The sequence below is a fragment of the Panthera leo genome, chromosome A1 (assembly GCF_018350215.1).
Source record: "Panthera leo isolate Ple1 chromosome A1, P.leo_Ple1_pat1.1, whole genome shotgun sequence".
NCBI classification, from domain to species: domain Eukaryota; kingdom Metazoa; phylum Chordata; class Mammalia; order Carnivora; family Felidae; genus Panthera; species Panthera leo.
Genome location: NC_056679.1, coordinates 91,636,644 through 91,653,505, shown reverse-complemented (window position 1 = coordinate 91,653,505; position 16,862 = coordinate 91,636,644). Strand labels below are relative to the sequence as shown.

Here is a 16,862-nt window from a genome sequence, read left to right as displayed (position 1 = left end):
GAATAAGTGTTGCACAAGGGACGAACCTCTCCGTATCTCCACCTCGCACAAGCACGAGCTCGGTTCCACCACCGGGACTCAAGCAGACCGGCGGTTTCTCAGACGCCCGGTCCCCACCCTCCCCCACCCCGCCCCAGGGCACCTGGCCAGTGCCTTTGGCGCACTCACAGATAGGGCCAGATGTTTGGACTCTGGAACCCCCCCCCCCCTCCCCCGGCAAATGCTACAAACAGCAGAGACCAGGCCATCAGGGGAGAACTTGATCTCAGACAACACAAACCCCCAAGGACGGCTCTCGAAGGGTCTTCCCGACAGATCCTCGCCCTCGCCGGCGGCACGAGCCAGGGCCTCTGGAGCCGCGATGCGAGAGGCCGGGGCCCTCAGAGAAGACTCAGCGGCAGAATCGGGGCCTGTCCGCCCCAGGACATTAAATCTACCACGGCACCTGAGCAACTTTAGGTTTTGAAGGCCACCAACCCAGCTGTGCTCCGAAGAAACCCCGGTCGCCAAGGCCCCGAACCGGGTCGTTTCTCCGACACCTGGCTTTGAGACTTAAAAGACTGGAAACGGCCCAGCCCAGCCGACCCAAAACCTTACCTCCGCAAAAGGAAAAGGCCCTCTGGCCGAGAAACGTCGCCAAACCGCCGTCTTCGCTCTCCACCCGCTGCGACAAACACCCCACAAAATGGCGGCAGCGCCGTCTCCTTACAACCCCCCAGGCGGCCTCTAGCGCCACCTACGCCGCGCGAACGCGCCTGCGTGACAGAGGCTCGCGCGCTCCCGCCTCACTGCGTAAGGGGCGGAGCTCCCTGTGCGCCGAGAAGGAAGGGTCTGGCCCTCCACACTGCGGCTGCGCGAGTCAGACAGGGCATCACCCCCCCCCCCCCCCCCCCCCGAGGCCTGGTTGGGGGAAGGGAACCCTTGAGGTTGTTTTTGTTGTGGGACAGTCAGGATGAAATCCAGGGGAAATGCGTGTGCCCTGCCCTCACTCGGTGGCACGTGTCTGCTCCTTCAGATGGAGTTAAGTGCGGCACCACTCGGCAGAGCCAGCCGTGGCCCTGTTTCTTACTCTCCCGCTCAAATGGACAGCACCATGGCCTTTGGGCGGCCGTCCCTTGGGTCCCCTTGGGGACCTCGCCTGTAGAGAGTGCCAGCAAGCAACAGCGAAGACCCCAAACCCACCCTGTGCCAGGCCCGAGCTGGTTCTGGGAGCAGTTCAGTGAACAAGACACGAGTAGTCCAGGCTGTGTGGAGCTTCAGTCTAAAATGGAGTGGGATAAAGAGGACGTCTCAGAAAACAAGCTCAGGGTTGCTTATACTTTTTTTAAGGCCTGTGCTACTAATCAGAAGAAAACAACAACAACAACAAATGAAGTTTCAATTGAGACTCCTTACAGTGTTCTTCCTGTTAGGGTCCTTCCTGAGGAGAGGGTAGCTGGAAATTTCCCTAACAAAGCTCCCATTTTTTTTGTCCCTGTAGGTGTGTTTCATTAAACGGAGGCAGGGTGATGTCTGACAGCTAGTGAGCATCTATTAAGAGGCTTGCTGATCTCAACTGAGGCATTTTGCAGTCCTAAGAACCCCTAGACAGTTCTCCATGGAGAATATGTAGAGTGAGAAAAGAGAAGCAATCCCAGCCCTAAGAAACACTTTTAAGGGACAGAGGAAAACAACCGAAGAAGAAATGATCATAAGAGGAGAACCAAGAGTATGGTGTCAGAGAAAGGAAGGGGAGAAGGGCTTAAATGAGGGAAAAGCTGGCAGTGCCAAATGCAGGGAAGGGGTCAGGTATCCTTAGTAGTGCAAAGTGTCGGGGCACCTGTGTGGCTCAGTCGGTTAAGCGTGTGACTCTTGGTTTGGGCTCAGGTCATGATCTCACAGTTCCTGAGTTCAAGCTCTGCATCGAGGCTCTGCACTGACACAAGGAGCCTGCTTGGGATTCTCTCTCCTCTCTCTGCCCCTGCTAAACTTAAAAAAAAAAAAAAAAAAAAAAAAAAAACCTTAAAAAAAAAAAAGTGTCGAGGGGATTCTGTATCCTGACAAGGATTCCCTGGATAAAAGGGAAAGCCAGAAATCAAATTTGGGAGGACAGGGTTGGATGGTTATGGGCATAAACCCAATAGCAGGGGGATGACCTGAACTCTTGTATACTGTTAAGTGAAAGGAAGTCACTGTAATTTAGTGATCTGACATCCTTACAAACTTGCACCACCTACTTTGGATAAAATGAATTGTGGAAATTGTGCTACACTTTAAGAAGCGAAGAAGTGAAGTTGAAAAGATAATTGGAAAATTGGAAGTGAAAATTCTTTATGCTATATAGAATGAAACAGACAGTATTATTCTCATGTGGAATAGCCAACATTTCTGTATCTACAAATTTAAATTGTGCCCATCCTACCAGGTCCATCTCTAAGATGCTGTCTCTGACTATATCAGTTCCCAACCATTACACTGCTCTTAACACCTCCAGTTAGAGATGAGGTCTTGAAACGGGTGGCCAAGGCATACTGTTGCGCCTGGAGCCACCAAGATACGTCAATCAATTGTGCCCAATAAGAGAAATGTACCGGTTCTGCAATGGATTACACGTACTGTTTCAGGGACGTCAGATGGAATGTTGAACCAAGTGGATTGGGCTCTCTTGCAAGGTAAAGTGAGGCTCAGCTTGCTGAATATATAGAGGTATAAACTGAAGCTGGCACCAAAGAAAAGTTGCATTTTTCTTTTTGCTGCAGTATAAGAGATCTTTGTCTCAAGAGGTTATAAGAGAATGTGGTCAGGACAGGACACAGTTCTGCTCAAACAAGCAATGCAACATTAAAAGGCAGCCAAGTGTAAAGGCCACCTACAGAGGTATTTATAGCCATCACAGAATAGTGTCACCCAACAGCAGGGTCTGCTTTGCAGTTGCCGCTATTGTGTTTTAGTGGCATTTTTAGTATTCAAACTTAAATGTGCCACACCAAGGGGACCAATACTTGAAATTGTGTAGTGATCAGATGGAGGTTGAGAACATCCTACGACTCGTGTCTCTATTACATGTAACAGCACTGGCTGTTGCTCTCTCTGCCTTACGTGCTTTGATTGGAGACAAGGCCCTCATTCATATTGTCTTTGGTATCTCAGTGCCCCAAACCCAGGACCTATTTGTAGGTTGTTTATTTTGGCAATTTGCTCAGTTGCTTTAAGTTGGATTAAATAAAAGCTAGGAAGTTACTCCCAGAATCCCTGTGCCGGTTAGTGTAACAATCTTACATGGCACCTCAACCCTTTCTATCAAGTAAGTTACTATTAAGTCAGTTACCTGGAAAATGAACACCTTTACTCAGAAGATTTAATGAAGAAGTCTATCTAAATTTCTTTTTTTAAATTTTTTTAAAGTTTATTTATTTTTGAGAGAGAGAGCATGAGTGGGTGAGAGGCAGAGAGGGAGACACAGAATCTGAAGCAGGCTCCAGGCTCTGAGCTGTCAGCACAGAGCCCGATGCGGGGCTCGAACTCATGAACTGTGAGATCATGACCCCAGTGGAGTCAGATGCTTAACCCACTGAGCCACCCAGGTGCCCCAGTCTATCTAAATTTCTGAGAATCCACTCCCAGCAGTGAAAAACTGCCTAATCTAGTAGCTTCATTTCTACTGAAGAACACATATGTCCAAAAAAAAAAAAAAAAAAAACCCTTAAATTAAACCATATTTAGAGAAAATCTTAGTTCTGAAGAACAGCCAGAGGAATATTCTTATCATGGAGCTAGCACAGATATCCTACAGGCTTATCTTCAGACATAGAAAACAGTCATCTGTGAGAGCAGAGTCCAAGAGAAAAAGCCTAAATTGTCCAGAAAATTATTAATTTTTTAAGATTTTTAAATTATTTTTTAGTATTTATTTATTTTGAGAAGGGGGAGGAGCAGGGAGAGAGAGACGAGAATTCCAAGCAGTCTCCATGCTGTCAGCACAGAGCCTGATGAGGGGCTTGAACCCACAAATTGATCTGAGCCAAAATCAAAGGTCAGATGCTTAACTGATGGAGCCACCCAATAAATCTGAGCCACCCCAGATTTATTGCTTTCTTTATTTGTTTGTTTATTTTTATTTATTCTAATTTTTTAAATGTTTATTATTTTGAGAGAGAGAGAGAGAGAACATGAGTGGAGGAGGGGCAGAGAGAGAGGGAGACACAGAATCTCAAGCAGGCTTCAGGCTCCGAGAGCTGTCAGCACAGAGCCTGATGTGGGGCTCAAACCCACAAATAGTGAGATCATGACCCGAGGCGAAGTCTGACACTCAACCGACTGACCCACCCAGGTGCCCCTGTTTATTTATTTTTAATGTGTATTTTTTATTTTTTGAGAAAGAGACCACTAGCGGATGAGGGGCAGAGAGAGGGGCACAGAGGATCTGAAGCAGGCTTGGCGCTGACAACGGAGAGCCCAATGATGTGGGGCTCGAGCCCACAAACTGTGAGATAATGACCTCAGCCGAAGTTGGAGTCTCAACTGACTGAGCCACCCAGGCACCCCAGATGTCTTTAATTTTAAGTAATCTCTACATCCATCATGGGGCTCAAACTCACAACCCCAAGATCGAGAGTTAACATGCTCCACTGACTGAGCCAGCCAGGCACCCCATCCAGTAAATTAATTTTTAACAAAAACTTACCATCTGTATAGAGGAAACTTTACAAAGGTGTAAACAAACCTTTACGGGGTTATAACCTTTGTTGTAAGTTGCCTATTACTGGGAATTACCAATCTGTATTCAATTAGATTTTTCATTTGTTTTTAGCAATCAATTAAATATCCATTCTGTGCTAACCACTGTATATTCATGATCTCCTCATTTAATAATCTAAACAATCCTGTAAAGTGATCTTTGGTTACTTGCTCTAGGTCACAGTCATCAAGTACCAGAACCAAGGCTCGGTCTTAGGCCTTACTTGCTCCAAGGTGCTTGCGTGTAACCATTCTACTGACTGCTTTACCTCATACAGCAACGTTTCATAGCAACTTACTTTGCTTAGGAATCATGGAAAATAGGCTGAGTCCATCTTTCAGCAACCCTGAAGGAGTTTGTCTTAAACAACAACAACAACAACAACAACAACCCACTCTCCAAGGTGATGTATCATCTATGGCTCCTCATGATGAAACAATGGGACAGCTTATCTCCAGCACATCAGGGTCATCAAAGATCCCAGTGGCTTCATTCACTGTTCAACAGCAAGTCCCAGGGGACTCCCATTCATTCCACCCTGCCCAAGATGAATAACATCCCAGGTTCCTCCAGTGTTTCCTGACACTGGTTGTGAGGAGAGTAGCACAACACAGGGTCCTTATATAGGCTTGGTCCCACCAAACAGTGCTAGAAAAGTTCCCTGATGCACAAAGCACTTTGCAGTGTGTAAGTGTATATATGAGCAGGGGAGTAAAAGGGTCCTGGAAGTGATTTAATTGAGAGGTTCTGGAGGGTATAGGATAGGCTGGTCTTTCCACTCTCCCTGTGAATTTCCACTACCTCCAATGAAAAGGTTAGTAAATTAGTTTTTCAACCCCCACTTACCAACAATCTGAACTATCAGACATCCAGTGAAACTTTTGAAGGGAACATATATTTATCTAAATCCTTAATTTCTTGTGAACACTGTAGAACCCTACATAAAAGCATGAAAATATGTAATATATATTTGTCTTCATATCTTCTAGGATTACCCTTTCTTTAATGGATCGTTGTCAACTTCCTATTTCATGGACTTAGGCTACATAGGTGCTGAGCATACAGGACAAAGTATCTGCCCTCGTAAAGCTTAGATTCCAGTGGGTGAGAGAGAAAGAAAATAGAATAAAACACTTCAACTTTTTTATATATGCTATGAAGGAAACAAGCTGGGGACTGAAACAATAACCGAGGAGGGTGGTCTTTAGGTAGGATGATAAAAGAAGGACTCTTGGCAGATATGACAAGCAGGGCTAAAGGGAAAGGAGGTGACCATGTGAAGAATGGAACAAAAGCCCACTGAAAGTCTCATTTAACCCCATGAGGAAACATGTGAGGATATTCTTTGACATTTTGTGATAGGAAGAAAAATTACAATGTAGATAGATGTTCATCACTAGGGAGTAGATAAGTAAAATGCGTATATGGTCCATCCTTGAACAACACAGGGGTTAGGGGCGCCGACCTCTGCTGCACATTTGAAAATCTGCATGTAACTTTTGACTCCCCAAAACTCAACTACTAAGAGCCTACTGTTGACCAGATGCATTACCAACATAACAGAAACAATTAACATATTATATATATATATTATATACTGTATTCTTACAATAAAATAAGCTAGAGAAAAAATGTTAAGAAAATCATAAGGAAAATACGTGTATAGTACTAGACTGTATTTATTGAAAGAAAATCCACATATAGACAGACACACATAAGTTCAGACTGGTGTTTTCAAGAGTCAACTGTAGACTACACATCAGTTAAAAGCAATGAACTAAGTTGACATATAGCAATACACACCTGATAACGTTGAGTGAAAGAGAAAATGTGATTTATAACAAAATGTCATTTTTGTTGTTTTTAAAAAACCACAACTATGGTACATGTTTTTTGTTTTTTGGTTTTTTTGGTACATATTTTTAAGGCTATGTATATACTTAAATAAGTGACTTATTTGGTCACTTGAGGTAGACTGAAAATACAATTTTTTTTAAAAAAAGCTTATTTATTTTGAGATAGGGAGAGAGAGAGAGCAAGAGCTAACATGAGCAGGGGAGGGGCAGAGAGAGAGGGAGAGAGAGGAGAATCCCAAGTAGGCTCCCTGCTCAGCGCAGAGTCCAACACCAGGCTTGATCTCAAGAACAGTGCGACCATGACCTGAGCCAAAGTCAGATGCTTAACCAACTGAGCCACCCAGGTGCCCCAAGTGAGTCTTATTTTCAACACACTCTTTCCTGTGGCTGTAGGAGACCCCTGACTCTACAGTATGCCTTAAGTTGACAGTTGGCTGACCTTGCCGTTCCTTCTTCAAGACTTTTTAAACAGTTAGCCAGGGGTGCCTGGGTGGCTCAGTTGGTTAAGCATCCAACTTTAGCCCCAGTCATGATCACACGGTTCGTGAGTTTGAGTCCCGCACTGGGATCTTCGCTGACAGAGCCTGCTTGGGATTCTCTTTCTCTCTCCCAATCTGTCTCTGCCCCTCCCCCTTCAAAATAAATAAGTGAGCTTTAAAAATAAAAAATCAAAGCAGACACATCATCCCATTCAAATCAGGAATTTTGCAGGACTGTCCCAGGAAATATTTCAGAAGCAGCATTAACAGCATCTTGGAGCCACAGGGCTGGGTATTTGTTCCCAGCTCTGAGACGTGCAGCTGGTCCAGGCAGGTACCACCCTGCACCACCGAATGAGTATAGTAACACCTTCCATGACACACACTTTGAGGACTGAATGAGTTTAATATTTGTGAAGTTCAGAGAAACATGCAGGGATCATATTTAATGGCTGTAAAAATGATTATGAAGTGAAGTGAAAGACAACCCAGCCATCCTCCCACAAACACACAGGAGTGTGATCCTTAGATTGTCTTTTGACTTCAGAATCTCAGCTGCAGGTCAGAATTCTGGACCCCACTCAGAATAAAACTCGAGTCTTGGTGACCATCCACCCCATGCTACCCAATCCTTCAGATTTATGGCATTCATCTCAGGATGGTGTCTCAGAAGGCAGGCAAGGGAGCTTTATAGGGAGTGGTAACTTCTCCAGCCAACTTAAGCTCAGCGTCTGTTGGCTCAGGAGGAATCCTTAAAAAAAAAAAAAAAAAATCACAGTTCTGGAGCGCCTGGCTGGCTCAGTCAGTTGTGTATCTGACTCTTGATTTCAGCTCAGGTCATGATGCCAGGGTTGTGGGATTGAGCCCTGAGTTGGGCTCCATGCTGGGTGTAGAGCCTGCTTCAGATTCTCTCCCTCTCTCCCTCTCTCTGCCTCTCTCCCCTGCTCTCGCACACACTCTCTCTCTCTTTCTCTAAAATTAAAAACAACAACAACAAACAAAACAAAAACACATCACAGTCTCTTCATTTCCACAGACAGATTTCCGACCTCCATTTCCAGATGCCATATGCCCAGGGAATCCCCTAATGGGACACTGCTTCCCACTCCAGGCCTGTCCTATACACCCCACCCTGATTGCCTAAGGGACCACGTTAGACAAAAATCTGACCATGTCACCCTGCCCCCCCGCCCCCGGCTAATAAAAACCAGGTTTCCCTCTCCAGGTCAGTGCCCTTGTTATACAGCAGGCAAATAAATACAAGCTTCAGGACACCTTTCACCTCCGTGCCCAGTGGGGCCCCACGCAGGGCACCCACACCCAGCGTCACCCTCAACATAACCCCTGTTCAGGGCCTCTCCCTTTGTGTAAATGGTGGCTGCTTCCAGGCTGTTTCCAAAGCGGAAATGCAAAAACAGTTCCTAGATTCTTTTTATCACCATAACGACAGCTCTTCTGAAGCAGAAATTATTGATGTCCTATCTTCTAAATATATGTATGTGCCATTAACTGTCTTGTTTTCTCTCACATGGGAATTAAAATAGTCCAGGCACTAAGGGGGTTTCCATGGACAAGAGACTGAAGGGGGATCCAGCTTATATTTCCCTCAGTGTGCAGCTAGTGTGTTCCGTGGCTTTTCAGGAAATGCTTCACTCCGTGTCCACTTGACAGCTTCAGGTCAGGCTGAATTTCCTCCCGATATCTAGGCTCCAGCTACACTTAACTTCTCTGTTATTCTATCCTTGACTTAACACTGTGTACAGATTTTTAAAGTAAGTTTATTTATTTTGAGAGAGAGAGAGGGAGAGAGGCAGAGAGAAAGCAAGAGAGAGAAAAATCCCAAGCAGGCTCTGCCCTGTGAGCGCAGAGCGTGACTCGGGGCTCGAACTCATGAATCACGAGATCGTGACCTGAGCCAAAATCAAGAGTCAGAGAGGCTCAACCGACTCAGCTGCCCAGGCGCCCCAATTCTGTGCAGTCTAATGCAACTTCCTCGTCAAGTCTAGCTCCGCCGCTAATCTATAAACTCAGCAAAATCATGGATCGTGCCTGCAAGTGAATTCAGCTGCAAAACGGCTTCCCAGACTTGATTCTGCAGTGGAATCAGCTGGAAGGCATTTCAAAGGTCAATCCCTGTGGTTAGAGTTTATAATCTTCCTGGGCTGAGTCCGGGCGCGGCGTTTGCAGAGAGCTGTCTGGGAGATTGTCTTGGCGCCACCTGGGCTGAGATATGCTGCCCCCTAGAGGAACATGGCGCACTCGGCCATGAGCTGCACCTGAGAGCAGGGCGTCTGTGGGTCTTCCCCACATCCGGGTTCTCCAGCGGGGCAGAGACTTCTGTAAGTTTTCAGGTGGTTTTAATGCACAATCCGGGCAGAGAAGCTCCTCTTTATTTTTTTTATTTTTTTTTTTTTAATTTTTTTTTTCAACGTTTTTTATTTATTTTTGGGACAGAGAGAGACAGAGCATGAACGGGGGAGGGGCAGAGAGAGAGGGAGACACAGAATCGGAAACAGGCTCCAGGCTCCGAGCCATCAGCCCAGAGCCTGACGCGGGGCTCGAACTCACGGACCGCGAGATCGTGACCTGGCTGAAGTCGGACGCTTAACCGACTGCGCCACCCAGGCGCCCCGAGAAGCTCCTCTTTAAAGAGTCGGAGCTCTTGCTTTTTCTTGGAGGAAGGGATGGACGCTCTCAGAACCTCTTTGGGGCAGAAGACTCGGGCTTGATCTAGGAAAGCCTTCCTGAGACTTCAGACTTATTCCAGAGGGGCAGGTGGATTTCAAGGAAATTATGTCGCCCCTTTTAGGACTGCTGTCTTCTTACGAATGTGGAAACTCAGAACTTAGATACTGAGTTCTAAGCCTTTGGGGAAAATCTTCTAGTTTAGGGGAAACTGTTTCCAGATTTCACCGTTAAAAAAAAAATGATGTTTTTAGGGTGAATTCTTGAAGCAAGCAGGCCACCTTCTTGTTGGGACAGAATATGGGAAGATAAGGTAGTTAAGCTAAGAAAGTGAGGCGAGTGTAAGGAGATGGTGTTTCTGTGTCATAGGACACCTCACAGGGTGGTTCAGTTGGTGGAGTGTCTGACTTTTGATTTTGGCTCAGGTCATGATCTCACCATTTGTGGGATAGAACCCTGAGTCAGGCTCTGTGCTGACAGTGCAGAGCCTGCTTGGGATTCTCTCTCCCTCTCTCTGCCCCTCCTCTTCCCATTCTCTCTCTCTCTCTCAAAAATAAACATTGAGGGGCGCCTGGGTGGCTCAGTCGATTAAGCGTCCCATTTAGGCTCAGGTCATGATCTTGCCGTTCTTGAGCTCGAGCCCTGCGTCGGGCTCTGTGCTGACAGCTCGGAGCCTAGAGCCTCCTTCAGATTCTGTGTTTCCCTCTCTCTCTGCCTCTCCCCGCTAGTGCTCTGTCTCCCAAAAATAAACATTGGAAAAAAAAATTTGAAAGATAAACCTTGGAAAAAAAATCATCAGGAGATAAGGGAACTTGGGCAAATAAGAAAAATATGGAGAGAATCTATGGCAATTCCTACCTAATGGCATCCTGAGAAGCTGAAGTAGGTAAGAGGGAAACCAGGGGTGTGTTGATCACAGGGACAAACACATGTTGCAATACCGACTGGGTGGGGAACCAAGGCTTTCCAGGCTGAGAATAGTTGGGAGGAGGGGAGAGGGAGCGAGCAGAGAGAGACGATAGAGAACAGATTTCAGGAGGGCACCATGTCTCTGAGAAATCTGCCTTAATGGAGAGACCATGTCGACTTTGAGGCCAGGACAGTGTCCCTCAAATCCACTTTTGGGTCCACCAGTTACTGAGGAGCGAACGGAGGGAGAAGCAAGGGCTATGCCAGAAAGATAAGGACTCTTTCTGCTGTGTGGAGGGAACGTATGGGCTGGCCTGGCTCAGAATTCTCTGCTCAGCTCAGGGCACAATGGACCAGGCTGACCTTGAAGTCACTCCTTTAACCACTAGGACCTACAAAATCGAGAAAACCAGGAGAAGCTTGGTTTCCATTAACACTTTCCATTAACAGTCCGGGATTCTCTGCGGGGCCTCCCCCTAAACACGGGGCAAAGAAACGCACCCTGACCCCTGACTTTTCCCCTTAAAGGTCAACAGGAGTCTTGTAAAGGGAAGTGCATCTCATTATGATCTAGAGCTGATTTTTCTATCTTTAAGGAAAGGTGGGGGGAGGGGGGCTTGCAAGCTGATAGAAAATCACCAGTTAAATTTTTTTGTCAATACCAACATGAAATGCAATTTAGATAAACTCTCACAGCCCAAATTTGGGAGTTCTAGGGAATCTGGAAGGAATAGAGGGATGTGGGTAAAAGTGGGGTTTCAGCAGGTAAGTAGTGATAGCTGTGTGCCTGGGTGGAAACGGTTGTCAACAAAGATGTTGGAGAGAAAAAGCCAGAAACCATGGGTGGGCGTGGGATCCAGCCGGTGTGTCTGCCGAGCTCTAGGCTGGAATGAGAAGGGCTGTATCTGAAGCTAACAGTGGGTCATGGAAGGGTATTAGTAACCATTAGGCAGAACATCAAGATGTCAGGAAACACAAGTCAAGAGCAGAGAGAAGGGAGGCGTGCAGAGAGAGTTCGACTCTATTACCCAAACCACAAGAAGAGCAGTGGATGGAGGAGGGAATAAGGGGAGAGTGGAGGGCAGAGGGGTTGTTGCCATGGTGGTGGAGGGGACCCAGAGGCCCTTGGGCAGAACTTGCCTCCACCCACAGTGGGAAGCCCTGGTTTTCCATGGAAGTACGGAGCCCCAGCACTCCCACTGGCTCTGTGATCTTGGGTGCATCCTGCATTCTCTGGGAATCCTGGTGTCCTCCATTGAGAAGGGAGGGGAGGGGAGGGGACTTAAGTCTTGCCTGCAATTGAGGCAGGCTCATCCAGAGTTCAGCCCTTGTGACTCACTGAAAGACTAGGACATTGATAACACCTGCCATAAATCCCTTTGCACCTAAACTAGCATCTCCTTGGATGCCTGGGAGAGGTTGTGCCTGGCCTCGACTAGGGCAGTGGTTATAAAGGATTCTGGGCCTTAGACCCTCAACTGCAAACTAAGTTGACTCTTCTTCAAAAATGCACATCCCTGATTCCTGGAAAAAAAACATTTTTTTTTAACCTGAGAGTTTACAGATCCCAAGACCTCCAGAAGCTGAGCTCCCTCCCTGCTCCTTGGCTCTTCCTGCTTTTTTTGGGTCTCTCCAAGCCCTGGTCATGTGGCCAAGGTAGAGGATCCTCCAGATAATTTCACATTTTACTTAAATTCCATTGGGCTTCAGGAAGAGAAGGAGTCCTGACCTCCCTCATCTCTCAAATGGACGTGGGCACCGGGTTAAATGTAAGGTTCAGTATCTGAGTCAGAAGTGGTCTAGGACTGCTTCTAGGTCCTGCCTCAAAGCTAGAAAACTAGCATGGCTTATCAAAGTCCTTGGTCAAGTCTAGCTTTTCCATTAGTCTCTAAGCTCAGGGAAAGCATGCTGAGGCCCACAACTTTGTGTTTGTGAAGCTGTCCAGCTTATTCAAACATACAGCCTGGATGGTAGCCCTACTCCCTCAGGAACATGGTGCACTTGACCATGAGCTACACCTGAGAGCAGGGCCTCCTAGGCGCTTTCCCACCTCCCCGTGCTCCAGAGAGGTGGAGACTTGGGAAGTGAGTCACACCTTGGCTGCATATTAGAACTACCCAGAAGGGGGCGCCTGGGTGACTCTGTGGGTTGAGCGGCTGACTTCAACTTAGGTCATGATCTCACAGCTTGTGAGCTCCGCATGGGGCTCTCTATTGTTCAAGCCCCGTGTTAGGCTCTCTGCTGTCAGCGTGGAGGCCGCTTTGGATCCTCTGTCTCCCTCTATCTCTGCCCCTCCCCTGCTTGTGCACACGCGTGCTCTCTCTCTCGCTCAAAAAAAAAAATGTATATATACATATATATGTATATATATACACACACATATATATTAAAAAAAATAACTACCCAGAAAGGCATTCACAACAGGGTGAGAGTCCTTTCTCCAGAGATTCTCATGTAATGATCCTGGTGGGGCCCGGACCTCAGGAGTTCAGAAGGTTCCAGGTGGTTCTGATGCACAGGCAGGGCGGAGAACCTCAGTGTGAAGAGGGTTCGAATGGCCAGGTTTGGTTTTTTATTTCTTGGGGAACTTGAGAGATTGATGAAAACCCCTGCAGCTTGGAGCAGAGGACCAGAGCCTGACCTAGAACCTCTCCTTGAGATTGACTCTGGAGGGGTGTGTGGATTTGAGAATCTGTCTTTCAAATGTCTTTAGGGCTGTCTGTCTTCTAGAGGACATGTTGTTCAGCTTCAAAGCTTAGAGAAAAGTCCTCAATGTAAGGGCAATGGCTTCTATATTTCAATGAAACCAGCTTATCAGTGAAATATTACTTCAAATAAAAATACTTTCTGGGTAAATTTGAAGTTTTTCAGCTGAATGTAAGAAATAGGGGGCACTGTGTTTATATCTTACAGGCAAAAGTATTTGAAGTGAATGAACATATTGGGTTTTCCTGGAGGAAGGTCTTCACAGGCCAGAATTGTGGGTGCCTGGGTGAGCCCTGGACAGTTTCTGAGGTGAGTCAGAAGTGTTTACAGAGGAAGAGCCTATCCTCTGAGTTCAGAGACTATGAAGGAAGAGACTGGAGCAGAGAATAAAGAGATGTTAGAGGCCATTTTAACCCAAGTGTGTGACAAGAGGCTGACAAGTCACTAAGATGAAGACTAGGGCTGGGGACAGAGGGCTCAGACACAGACAGGAACCACCTCTATGGTGAGAAGAGCCCCACCTCCCCTCCCACTAGAGGAGCCTTGCCTCCCCCACTATAGACCCTCTAGCCTTTTGGTGTCTCTGGTTCCCCCTGGTGGTCATTGGCACCTCCTGCAGGTCTCAGAGGGAAGAGTGGGGACCAGATGGCCCTGACAGTTGGGTCCTCTAGATCTCACCCTGGGTCAGAGCATCATCACCTTCAGTCCTGTCTCCTTGGATGCTTCCTGAAATCTGAGGGTAGCATGTTGTCTCTGGAGGCCTCTGGGTGCCTGGGTTGGGGTGTATCCAGCCTACAGCCACATTACAAGACACCCTTTGTCAGCTAAGAGGGGAACAGGGGCCCTAGTGGGCCTGGGGGTGTTGCTGCTTTTCTGTGCCTTGAAGGAGAGTCTTTAGAAGGTGACTACCTAGAACTCAGGCCCAATAGGATTCAGGCACGAAGGCCTCCATGTGCATGAGATGCCCCAGGAGGGAGAGGGGGGCTCCAAGACAGGATGTCTGTGCCCACACCTGTCTCTGACTAGTCTGTGGGTGGATTGCCCACCCCCTCATGCCCTGTAGGAGTCCTTTTACCTAGGCTTTGGCACACAAGACAGAGGGTCTGCTCCCCGATGTTTATTTTTAGAAATGTGGCTAATCACGGATGCCCTTTAGTGACCAGTTACCCATCTGGGTTCTCTTAAAGCTTCCATTCTCCTCATGAAATGCAATATTAATCAAAGGACATCATAATTATTTTGACTAATCTTAGTAATAGGAGAGCGATGAATTGTAATAACACAGTTTTTCTTTTTTTTTTAATTTTTTTTAACGTTTATTTATTTTTGAGACAGAGAGAGACAGAGCATGAACGGGGGAGGGTCAGAGAGAGAGGGAGACACAGAATCTGAAACAGGCTCCAGGCTCTGAGCTGTCAGCACAGAGCCTGACGCAGGGCTCGAACTCACAGACCATGAGATCATGACCTGAGCCAAAGTCAGACACTTAACCGACCGAGCCACCCAGGCGCCCCATAACACAGTTTTTCAAGACCAAGACTAGACTAAGCTGGGATCTATACTGGGAGAAAATTCATACACTTTTAAAAAATGTGGAGAAAAATATGACTGAGTGACCCCATATATGTGTGTACATATACTACACAGAAAATATTCCCCCCAAGTCTGACTATGAAGAAACTTCAGCTTAATTTTAGTAGGGTGAGATCCAGTACTGGTCAATGAATAGACAATGCTAGAAATTGCTAAAGGCAGGATTGAATGCCTATCCTCTCTGAATGTAAAGGTTTTCTCATGTTGGTCATTGGGCCTCTGGGCACTAAGAATGAACAAAATAGCAGGGAGGGAGGGATGGCAGATTCCAGGCACCTAGAAGCTAAGCTCCCACCCAGCACCTTGACCTCTATTTTTCTCTATATTTTTTCTCTATATTTTCTGGGTCCCATCCAAGCCAATGTCCCAAGGATGAAAGAGAGGAGGACCATCTTCAATGTCCCATTTTGTTTCATGACATTGGGTTTTGGCAAGAGAAGGAGTTAAGAGTGTTTGGAACCATGGTAGTCCACTGTCTAAAATGCAAAAGGGATCACATTCAGATTATCTAAGTTCAAGACCTGGTTCAGAGTCTGCAGAGGTTCAATCCTGCTGGGACCTGAGGTGTGCCAGAAGAAGTACAGGAAATGATCACAGAGATGACCAGACAGGACCCAAGGATCCCAGAACCCATCCTAGTACTTGGGTGTCCTCAATATGGTTCACTTGTGGGGGGATGCAGGGCTTGACTCTGGGGAACATGGATGGGCTAGGCATGGAGCTGTTTCTGGGAAGTGGAGGTGGTGGTGTGCAGAGGCAGGGAAAAGCCAAGTGGAACAGACCCCTTCAGTGTTGGTGGCCCAGACCTTCTCCTTGGGTGACTGTCTCTGGACTTGCCTTCCACGGGGGCCATAACCACTCTAAATAAGGTAGAGGCCTGTCTCCTAATTCTCTACTATGCTAGAGTACCGTGTGATGGACTGAGTCAGCCCATGTTGGTCTGTACCTTTAAGTGATTAAGGGCCACAAAGTAGAACATAGAAGAACCCTACCTGAGGAGATTGGTTCCTCCCAGTTCTGGCCCAGGGTCTGTTGCATGGTTTCTCCACAAGGATGGGCCGGGGTTCATTTCTTGGCCTCCTATATAGTCCGGTATAAGTTCTGCAAACACATCAGCATTTGGGAACATTGTCGCCAGCTCTTCTCTATGGCCCTGGACTTGGGCACAAAGGAATCGTCTTTGTCAGGATGGGATTCTTCTTCCTTGACTCAAGAGGAAACTCCCTTCCAAGGATTCCCCATTCTTGTAGAAAATCGGATTTCCTGGTCTCTCCAAGGACTGGCCTGTAAGGGACAGAGAAATGTGGGTTCACCTTGGCATGATTCACTCTGTACGTCTGAGCGGTTTTCAGGGATTCTCCTACACTGACGGGGCCCCCAGATACCTTTATGTCTGCTGGTGGGAGATACTAAATCCTTAAATGCGAAGGCCAGGAACCAGTGTCACTGGCAGAAGTAACGTCTGATCCTTGTACCGAGGCAGGTTTTGGGAAGCATCTGTGGGTCTAGATATTATCCAAGTTCAATAATGAATAATAATATTCATTGAGTAATAATTGAAATCTGAAAACTACCAGAACGAGAGGATTTTAACTAAGCATTTCCTGGACTGGGAGGGCTCTTTCTCTATTTTGGGGAATGTGATTTGTCTTCAGAAGGGGCCTTGCTCACTTTCCAGGCCTCTGAACAATGATCAAGCTCCAGGTACATGGAGTCCTAGGCCTGTCATCCACGGAGCTGCTCTGTGGGCCGGGAGGGGAACTTAAAAAGCTGATAACCCTCCTGCTAGCTTTCCAAAGAGCAAGAGTGCTTTCACTAGGACTTGTGAGTCATCTCTGTGAACTGCAATCATGGAGGAAGGTGGATCTCCTAACTCCCAGTCTCTCTAGGAAGGTAGGAAGCAACTTCAGCAGGCGA

At 46.9% G+C, this 16,862-nt stretch overlaps 1 protein-coding gene across 2 annotated transcripts in view; it reads right to left on the bottom strand.

The window, feature by feature from the left end:
• CLK4 (CDC like kinase 4) overlaps positions 1-5,099 on the bottom strand; it is a 29,443-nt gene extending 24,344 nt beyond the window's left edge. Inside the window, exon 1 of one of the 2 annotated variants that reach the window (XM_042933031.1) lies at positions 5,016-5,099. The gene's annotated coding sequence lies outside the window, so the exon portion shown is untranslated. Of the gene's footprint in view, positions 1-597; positions 743-5,015 lie in introns of those variants that run through there. The other variant, XM_042933027.1, reaches the window with a different exon arrangement.
• Between the last annotated feature and the right edge of the window lie 11,763 nt (positions 5,100-16,862).